Source organism: Cornus florida, unplaced genomic scaffold (genome assembly GCF_030987335.1).
Source record: "Cornus florida cultivar Cherokee Brave unplaced genomic scaffold, ASM3098733v1 CherokeeBrave_3.0.0_Hap2_Chr08, whole genome shotgun sequence".
In the NCBI taxonomy this organism is placed as follows: Eukaryota; Viridiplantae; Streptophyta; class Magnoliopsida; order Cornales; family Cornaceae; genus Cornus; species Cornus florida.
The window spans coordinates 69,914,531-69,923,474 of NW_026775578.1; the positions used below are offsets into that span (position 1 = coordinate 69,914,531).

Consider the following 8,944-nt stretch of genomic DNA (forward strand, 5'->3'; position numbering starts at 1 on the left):
GTATGATGATTCATCATAAGGAATGCTTACGGTTGTTGCTTTCCGTTCTTTTGTTTGACCTTGGGTCCTGTGTGCGACTTTTGACTTGTCGTGTGGTCACTTTTTTTTTTAGAGGTTGTCATGTCATAAGCACGTGGGTGCGAATATCATTGGCTTGTCCGTTATCTTTCAGTTTTGGGATTGCTTTTGTAGCATGTTGTAAGGGATACTCGGAGATGTACTCCGTAGTTATCCTGGTTTCACTTTCTGTTTTGTCGGGGCTGGATTTTGGGGACGAAATCCCTTTTAAGTGGAAAGGTTGTAATGACCCGGTCATTTTCTTCCTTTCTTTTTTCCTCAAATTTTACGGATAAATTTTTTCCGTTGTCTTTTTTATTCTGTGTATGGTTTCTCGTCACTTAGTGTCATCACGAGTGCTCGAAAATGGTTTCTGAGACTCTTTCACTTGGATTGACAACTTCCTTTAAGGACCGAGTCATTTCTACATTTTTCGTTTTTCGACACAATTCACTTTTCGTCATTTTCCCTATTTTGTTTTTTCCCCGTTTGTCACTTTTTGGCACAACCTCACTTTTCGTGCTCAGAGTTGGTTTTTGACTTCACATATCTTCATCCTAAGTGGTTTCCACGAAATACGTATCTTTACTTTTGCAGTAAAGTACTCTGGTTGTTCCCGGTGTCCATAAGGACATGGATGCATAATTTTTCAGAATCTTTTTCTTTTCTTGGGGTGTTTTTCATAAATATTTTTTGAAAATATTTTATTCCAGGGGTTTTTAAGAAAATATTTTTGGAAGATATTTTCATTCTGGGTCATTAATGCAGTTTTCGCTTTTTAGAGGGGCTATTGTGTAATTAATTAAATTTATTGCAAAAATGCCTCGTTTTGAGCCTGAATTCTCATACGGGATTCATTTTCACTTTTTGTAGAGTTGTGTACTCTTAGAATTTCCTTCTGGTCATTTTCCCCATAATTTTAGGGTTTTTGGCCCAAGTTACCGCCGAACTTGTTCAGAGCATATCTCTCTGCTCGAGACTTGGTTTTTGACGTTGCTTCTTCTGTTATTTATCTTTTCTCATTTCGGTTCTTTTTTGTTCACAGAGTATTTCCGTTTGATCGTGTCTGCTCAAATTCCACTTTTCCGGACCCGGCAGGGCCCTTTCGGGGCACTTTTAGGGTTTTCCTATAAATAGTGGGGTTATAAAATTAAAAATTCATTTACCCCTCTCTTCATAGATGACCAAAAGCATCCATGGCAGCCCAAAGGGGGCTGCCACCCTTCTTCTCTCAATTAAACCTCATTCCTTTTGTTAAAAAGTCGTAGTGCCTTTGTGTTTTGTGTTTGTCTTGACTACGCACATATTTTCCCCTTATTAGAACCCATTTTTGGCCAACTTTTGAGTTCAGGTTTGAGGTCAAGTTAGGATTTTTGTAGGTCCTCTTTGGAGTTTAATATTCACGGCATTGTCCCCGACAAAACCCCGAAGCGTTGTCGGATTCGAAGTCGTTTCATTTTGGTGGCTTTTGAGATTTTCATCTCAAATTGAGGTAAGGGATGTCTTAAGTCTATATTAATGTTGTATCGATGATTTTATAAGCTTATACAACTTGTATGCATGTTTTATATTAATCCTAAAATTTAATTTAATTATTTTCCTTGTATATAATTTAATTCTCAAGGATGTGTATAACTAAGAATTAAAGTATAGCATGCTAGTAAATTTGGCATTGATATGGTTGTTGACATATATTAAATTTGGGTCATTTGATTAAGAATTGCAACTTTTATTTAATATTTTTCTTTTATGAAAGATTAATTCCCATGGCCGTACCTTGCATGAAATTAACTTGTGATAAGTTATTAAATTAAGTCTTGGCATGCTCTTTAACATTCTTTAATTTTGGAGCATTTGGATGAGTATGAAAATCTAGAGAATTAATTAAAATTGATTTAAGGGTTCCATTGGCTTCATTGAGTTTTAAACTTGATATTTAAAATGACTAAGACTTGTTTACTAGCATTTATGAATTTGGAACCATTTGAAGTTACTTTAGAAGTTAGAGATTTAATTATCATGATTTAATTAAATTCCACTTTGTTGTTCCATTGGCTTAATTAAGATTTTGAATGGATGTATATAATGATCATGCAATGTTGTTTAACATATGTTAATTAAGGATCATTTGATTGAGATTTGAAACTTAGAGAAATTAATTAGTTTATTTAATTAATTTCCGCTTCTATAGCGTTAATGATTTAATCATGTGTTTGACATTGATTATATGTTTAAATCATAATTTTAGACTTGTATTAAATTCATGAGTTTACGATTTCAATGTTGAGATATATTGTTATAGCGTGTAACGAATTGCACACTAAAGATTCGACATTTGTCATGCCTTAGTAGTTGTGGACTTAGAGCATGTATTGTATGTGTTTCCAAATTCGGTTGTGCATGGTAGATAGTTGATTATCTGGTATATACATGTTGATATTTACGTTGTTGCATAACTTGTTGATTTTGGAAACTTAGGGATGTCGTTGTTTGACTACGGCTAGGACATGGTTCCAGTACGGGGGATTGTCCTCTTACAATCTGGTGCGCACATAAGGAGGCTACCCGTGGGCTAGTAACCCTAAAGTAACTATGGTGTCGGTCTGATCCGGAATAATGTCCAAGTATCCACTTTGTTTGATTTCGCATTTCATTTCAAGATTGATAACTAGATGATATCGTAACTTGTTGGTCCTTAATTGATTTCCCATTCTGAGTTTCAAGATGTTAACTTTGTGAAATCATGTTTTATATGTTGTATTGGAAGTTCCAATGTTGGTTAAATTACATTGATATTATGAATTGTGTTTTATTGTTCTAATGTAGCTTAGGATGATTCCTTAGACTCATTTGAAATATAGACGCTGGGTGGCATGACCCATTTTAGTTATTTACGTATCTTGATTGCAAGTTGATACTTTTGAGAACCTATATCCTGTTTCGTTGTATAGTATGTTTTTATATTGTTTAATTGCATAAATATTGTAGTTTATGCTAGAAATCTAAGGTAGCTTAGGATGCTCCCTGAGTCTCATCTTAACATAAACGTTAGGTGGCATGAGCCCTTTGACATGTTTCACCTTAAGGTGATAATTTTGTAAAATGCTAGATCGATGCATGCTCATTTCTTACGAGTAGCTTTATGTTACTCACCCCGAAGTTACTGGGGATTTGTTTCAGGTACGAAGGCTTGGTTCGTGATGCTCATCATTCCTTGGATGATTTGTAGCTTTTAAATTTCCATTTTACGCAAATATAAGCATGAAATATCATTTTGTAGACTTATATATCGAAACTCGTATCTTTGATCCTATATATGTAATGTGCACATAAGTACACTCTTTTCAATGTATTTAACATGTATAAGATGAGGCCGGAGACCAATGACATGTATCTTGTATTCTTTGCACTTTCATTTTCAAGGTTTACTAAGAAAATAATGGAAAATGTTAAGTCTTTGTTTCACCATAGTTGTATCGGGCGTGGGAATTCCATTCTTTTTCTTTTGTAGAGTCTCTATGATCATGCATAAGGTGTGGCCAAAGGCCAAACACCATTTTGCTTTAGGTTCCGCATTTTGGTTTTGATGAGCGCTAAAAAGTGCGTATTTAAACCTGTTAAGCTTGGGTATTCTAGTACCTTTATCTATCTTACTTTACCGTTTTAGATTGATTTCATATTATTTCCATTTTCAGGCACTTCTCCCGAAAATAAGCTAACTCAGCCAAATAAGAGCTTAAATGAAGCAATTCTAAGATTAAACGAAGAAAGAAACAAATGAAGTCAAAGGTGGAAAGCAGCAAAGTTCGATCAATCCAAGTTCAAGGCTCGATCAATCGAATACAAATCGATCTCAGCACTTCAAAATAGATCCAAACCATGACCCAAAGCAGCAAGTCCAAAGATCGATTGATCCAAATTCCATTTTCGATCGATCGAACACTTTTGTCCTTATTCAAATGATTGATCCGATCCACAGCTGTACCACCCACTAACCACTTTTGTCCTTTTCCCATAAATATCTCCCAAAAATATCTCAGATTCGTCGTTTTCCAAAAAGCTCAGCCAATTCGATCGATCCAAGACTAAGGTTCGATCGATCGAACTTCCTCCAGTGCGAAAAAGTTAAATTTCCAGCTCATTGAAAGTTGTCCTCTATCCAATCATTAGGGAATATTGTGTGCACAACCCCAGCTCATTTTGGGTGTCATTTTGATCTACCTATATAAGGATAAGGATTGTTTTTTAGTGGGGGAGCCAATTTACTTTTCATATCATCTCTTAGAGAGGAAGTTTAGAGGAGGAGGCTAGAGACACCATTGGAGTTCTTCATCAACAAGGAGCAGATTTTAACCATGGAATTAGCCCTTAAGGGTTGGAGCATCATCACCATGAGTGGCTAAACATCCTCTTGGGGCTAGAGTTAGCCCCAATCATGTTTTCTATATCTTAATCTTGTGTATCATTGAGTGATTAGTGTTGTAATTAATGTTTTGACTCTTTGACATACTTAGATCTTGTTTATTCAATGATTTATGTAATTTAATACTTCTAATTGATCATTTCATTCTATCCATATGTCTATGTATGCTAGAATAGATGTTCATGTGTTTGTCTCTAGATTTTGTGTAATTGATGCATGTCTATGTGTATTAATGCTATGGATTTAGGGATTGTCAAAACATTGTGCTTAAAAGAATGCTCTTGTGATTTACTAGATGGTTCATACTCACTTCTAGATGGATTATGCCTCTCCATTAGCTTAGTTAGTTTAATTTCGTGCCATTAGTTTAATTGTAGTGTAGGGATAGCATAATTGTTAGATGAGAGGACAATCCATCCTAGTTGTTTGATGTTCCATACTTTTAAATGCAAGTATCATATGTCTCTAACCTTATGGTGTGCTTGGCTTGTGAGCTTAATGAAAGGATTAATGATTTGCTAGATATGTTATGTTTTTCTCATGCTATTTAGACAATATATACTTAATTGCTAGATATATTGTGTTTCTCACATGTTGATTAGACAATGTGTGTTTTAATTGGTCACCCTTGCTAATTGAATCAACCAAGCACACACACATAAATATTGCAACACACTTTACCCTCATTAGTCACTAGTTGGAAGTGTAGAAAAGCATTGCTTGGTGGTGACCTCTAGACCCCAAGATCTCTCTCTCTCTATCTTGCTTACTCTTTGTTACATTCAATTACTTAGTTTAATTTAGTTACTCTCTAATTTAATCAACCAACCAATCATTTGTTTGATCACTCGACCTACTAACCCTAATAGCAATTCCACAACCAAATACGACTCTAATTCCTTGGGACGATCCCTACTTACTCTTGCTACGTTAGTAGTAGTGTTGGTTGTGGTTCTTATAAATTTAAATTTGACCTAAAAAAAAGGCTTTTCTTGAACTGCACATTCACTGCATCAATTTTGGCATTCACGAGCGGTAATCGTCAAATTTTGGCGCCGTTGCCGGGGATTAGGTAACGTCGTATTTATAGAATTCATTAGGAATTAGTACTCTTTTGATCGTGTCTTTTCTTTACTTTGATTTCATTTTCCTTTTTGGTTATTTATTGTGTTTGTTCTCACTTGACTAGGTGTATTGTTGGAAAGAAGCCAAGCAAAGGAGCATCCAAGCTAAGGAGCAAAGCAAAATAAAGGAAAAAGCTAAAAATTCTAAAAAATTGCTAAGCTAAGCTAAATTTGGAGTTGAAGTGCTATAGGACCTTTGTGAGACTTTCTTGACTCAATCTCCTTAGTTAAATCGTAAGCCCGCGTGGAGGCATTTTTCTTGTCATTGCATTATTATTGTTTCAATCATGGGAATTGTGTTTGTGGAGGAAGTTTAATTGCATTGTTGTGAAGGCAAAGTGTTTGTTCATTTGTTGTGCTTGCTTATTTGTTATTGTGCATTCATGGTCGTCTTTCATTGAGACCAACTCTTGTCCCTCTTGATTTGCATCTTGAATCCATCGTTAGAAATCCTAGGGGAAGGGGAAGTTCAAATAGAACCCACCTATCAATGGGTGACCATAATGATGATCATGTTGAGGACCTTGGTCACATAGACCAACAAGGTATCCTTCATCCAAATGTGCACAATGAGAACATTCAAGTACCATTAGGCATGCCTAGGCCATACATTCACCCACCACCACAACAACAAGGCCAAGTTCCATTCGGAATGCCAAGGCCAATGTATGTTCCACAACCTCCCATTGTCAATTGAGGAATTCAAAATTAAGGTGTTTATGTTGCACCTCAAGTTGCTAACCCACCACTTGCTTTGAGAGACCATTATGTGCCAAATGAATATAATGCACCCATATGCATTCAATTGCCACCATTTCGAGCACACCATTATGAAATTAAAGCACAAACCATTCAGATGCTTCCTAACTTTCATAGACTTCCAAGTGAAGAACCCTATAAGCATTTGGATGAGTTTCTTGAAGTTTGTTCTACCGTGAAATACACAAACATGCCAGAAGAAGTCTTAAGGCTTAAACTTTTTCCATTCACCCTTAAAGACAAGGCAAAATATTGGTTTAACAATCTTAAGCCTTTTTCAATCACTTCTTGGGCAGAAATGCAACAAGAGTTTTTGAAGAAGTACTATCCGGTTTCTAAGACCAATGCCATGAGAACTTTAATTAGAGAATTTACACATGGGGATGGGGAAACATTCCATGAGGCATGGGAATGCTTCAATGAATTGCTAAAGAAGTGTCCACACCATGACATGCCCAAATGGCAATTAGTCCAATACTTCTTTGAAAGTTTATCGGATAATCATACGGGCATGGTTGATGCTTCTAAGGGTGGCTCATACTTCGATAGGCATGAGGATGATGTATGGCGTCTATATGAAAGCATGAGTGAGAATTCATTACATACAACATTGTCATCAAAGAATGGTAGAAATACACAAGGAGGAAGAGTGTTGGCTTACTTCAAGACGACAATTCTAATGAGATAGCCGCTGAAATGAAGTCTTTGTCTCAAAGGTTTAATCAATTTTTGATTAACCAAAACTCGGCGAACCAAGTATCTTCCTCATTGTGCATCAAATGAATCATGTATGACTTGTTCTAGTGTTCTTCATTCTACTTCTCATTGTCCTTATGGACAAGTGCAAAGTGAACCTAATGAGCAAGTCAATGCAACTTTTGTGAACCAAGGGAACAATCCTTATGGTACTCATTACAATCCAAGTTGGAGAAATCATCCGAACTTCTTATGGAAAAACCAAAGGGAAGGCTCAAACCCTCCCCAAGGCGGTTTTCAAGGGAAATATATTCCACCTCCAATGCAAAACCAAGGATCCTAAGGTTATAGGCCATACCAATCGTAAGGGAATCAATTCTCTAATTCTCATTTTCCCAACCAATCATATTCCCAAGGTAATTCTAGAAGTCCTGCCTTTGAAGAGAAAGTTTTAAATGCTTTAGGCACTTTAAAGGCTAACACACAATTGCTTCATTCTCACTCTCAATCTATTGCTAAGCTAGTAACCCAAGTAGGGCAAATAGCTAGCACTCTTAATGCTAGAAAGAAAGGAAAGATGCCTATGAATGCCTAGCCTAAGCAACAATGTGTTGTGGAAACCCAATCCTTATCGGAGGGGTGTACCATAGAACATGTTAATGCAGTGACCACCTTGCGGAGTGGTAGAGTTTTGAATAATCAAGTAGAAATGACCAATGAAGAGAGTGAACCGGTGCAACCACAAGTTGTCACCCGTCCCATTTCACATTATATTCCTCCTTCATTGCATGTGCATGATCTTATGAATGGGAAAGTTGAAAAATGTGATTTGAAATGTGATCTTGAAAATGATCCATTAAAGGAAGTTTTGAAAAATGATGTTAAGAAAGTTTTGTTAAAAAGTGAATTGAAACCTAATTTGAAAACTTCTTGTGTTGAAGAGGCTTTAAAAGAAAATTCTGAAAATATTTTTGAGCCAAGAGCTCCATTTCCGGATGCCTTAAAAGGGTCCATTTCGAAAGAAAAGCAAAAAGTCAAGACCAATGAGATTTTGGAAATGTTTAGGCAAGTAAAAGTTAATCTCCCACTTTTGGATGCAATCAAGCAAATCCCGGCTTATGCCAAGTTTTTAAAAGATCTTTGCACCCAAAAGCGGAAGAACAAAAGCCAAGCACCAAGGAAAGTGGTTTTGACCGAACAAGCGAGCTCAATTTTGCAACGTAACACTCTTCCAAAGTTTAAGGACCCCAGTTCACCCACTACTTCATGCATCATTGGTGAACATATCATTAATCGGGCGCTTCTTGACTTAGGAGCAAGTGTTAACCTTCTTCCTTACTCGGTTTATGTCAAACAAGGCTTAGGTGAATTAAAACCGACATCGGTAGTTTTGCAACTTGCCAACCGATCCATTAAGAAGCCTAAAGGTGTCATTGAAGATGTTTTGATTAAGATTGATAAATTCTTCTTTCCCGTTGATTTCGTTGTCATAGACACGGAACCGGTTTCCAATCCTAAAAGCCAAATACCCGTTATCCTTGGCCGTCCTTTCTTGGCAACCACAAATGCCAACATCAATTGTAGGATGGGGGTAATGAAGATCTCTTTTGGCCACATGAAGATGAAGTTGAATATATTCAATCCAACACCCAATTCATTTGACAAGTATGAAGGAGAGGTCAATGTTGTGGAAAAATGTCATGAATTCAATAGTGAAGGAAATGAGTTTTTATATGACTTAAGGGTTTCTAAAGCTTCATTTTTAACCTTGCATTCTAATAGCATTGTTTCAAATTCTCATTTTGAAAGGGCATAGAAGCCCAAAAATTGTTTAGACAAATGATCAAAAACTTCTTTTGAGTTTGATCCAACAAGTTCTTCCAAG

At 36.3% G+C, this 8,944-nt stretch overlaps 1 non-coding gene across 1 annotated transcript; it reads right to left on the reverse strand.

Moving 5' to 3' along the window:
* Nucleotides 1–6,709: 6,709 nt before the first annotated feature.
* On the reverse strand, nt 6,710–6,816 carry LOC132272087 (small nucleolar RNA R71). The gene has a single exon (XR_009469963.1). It is a non-coding gene; the product is annotated as a small nucleolar RNA R71 (small nucleolar RNA).
* Between the last annotated feature and the right edge of the window lie 2,128 nt (nt 6,817–8,944).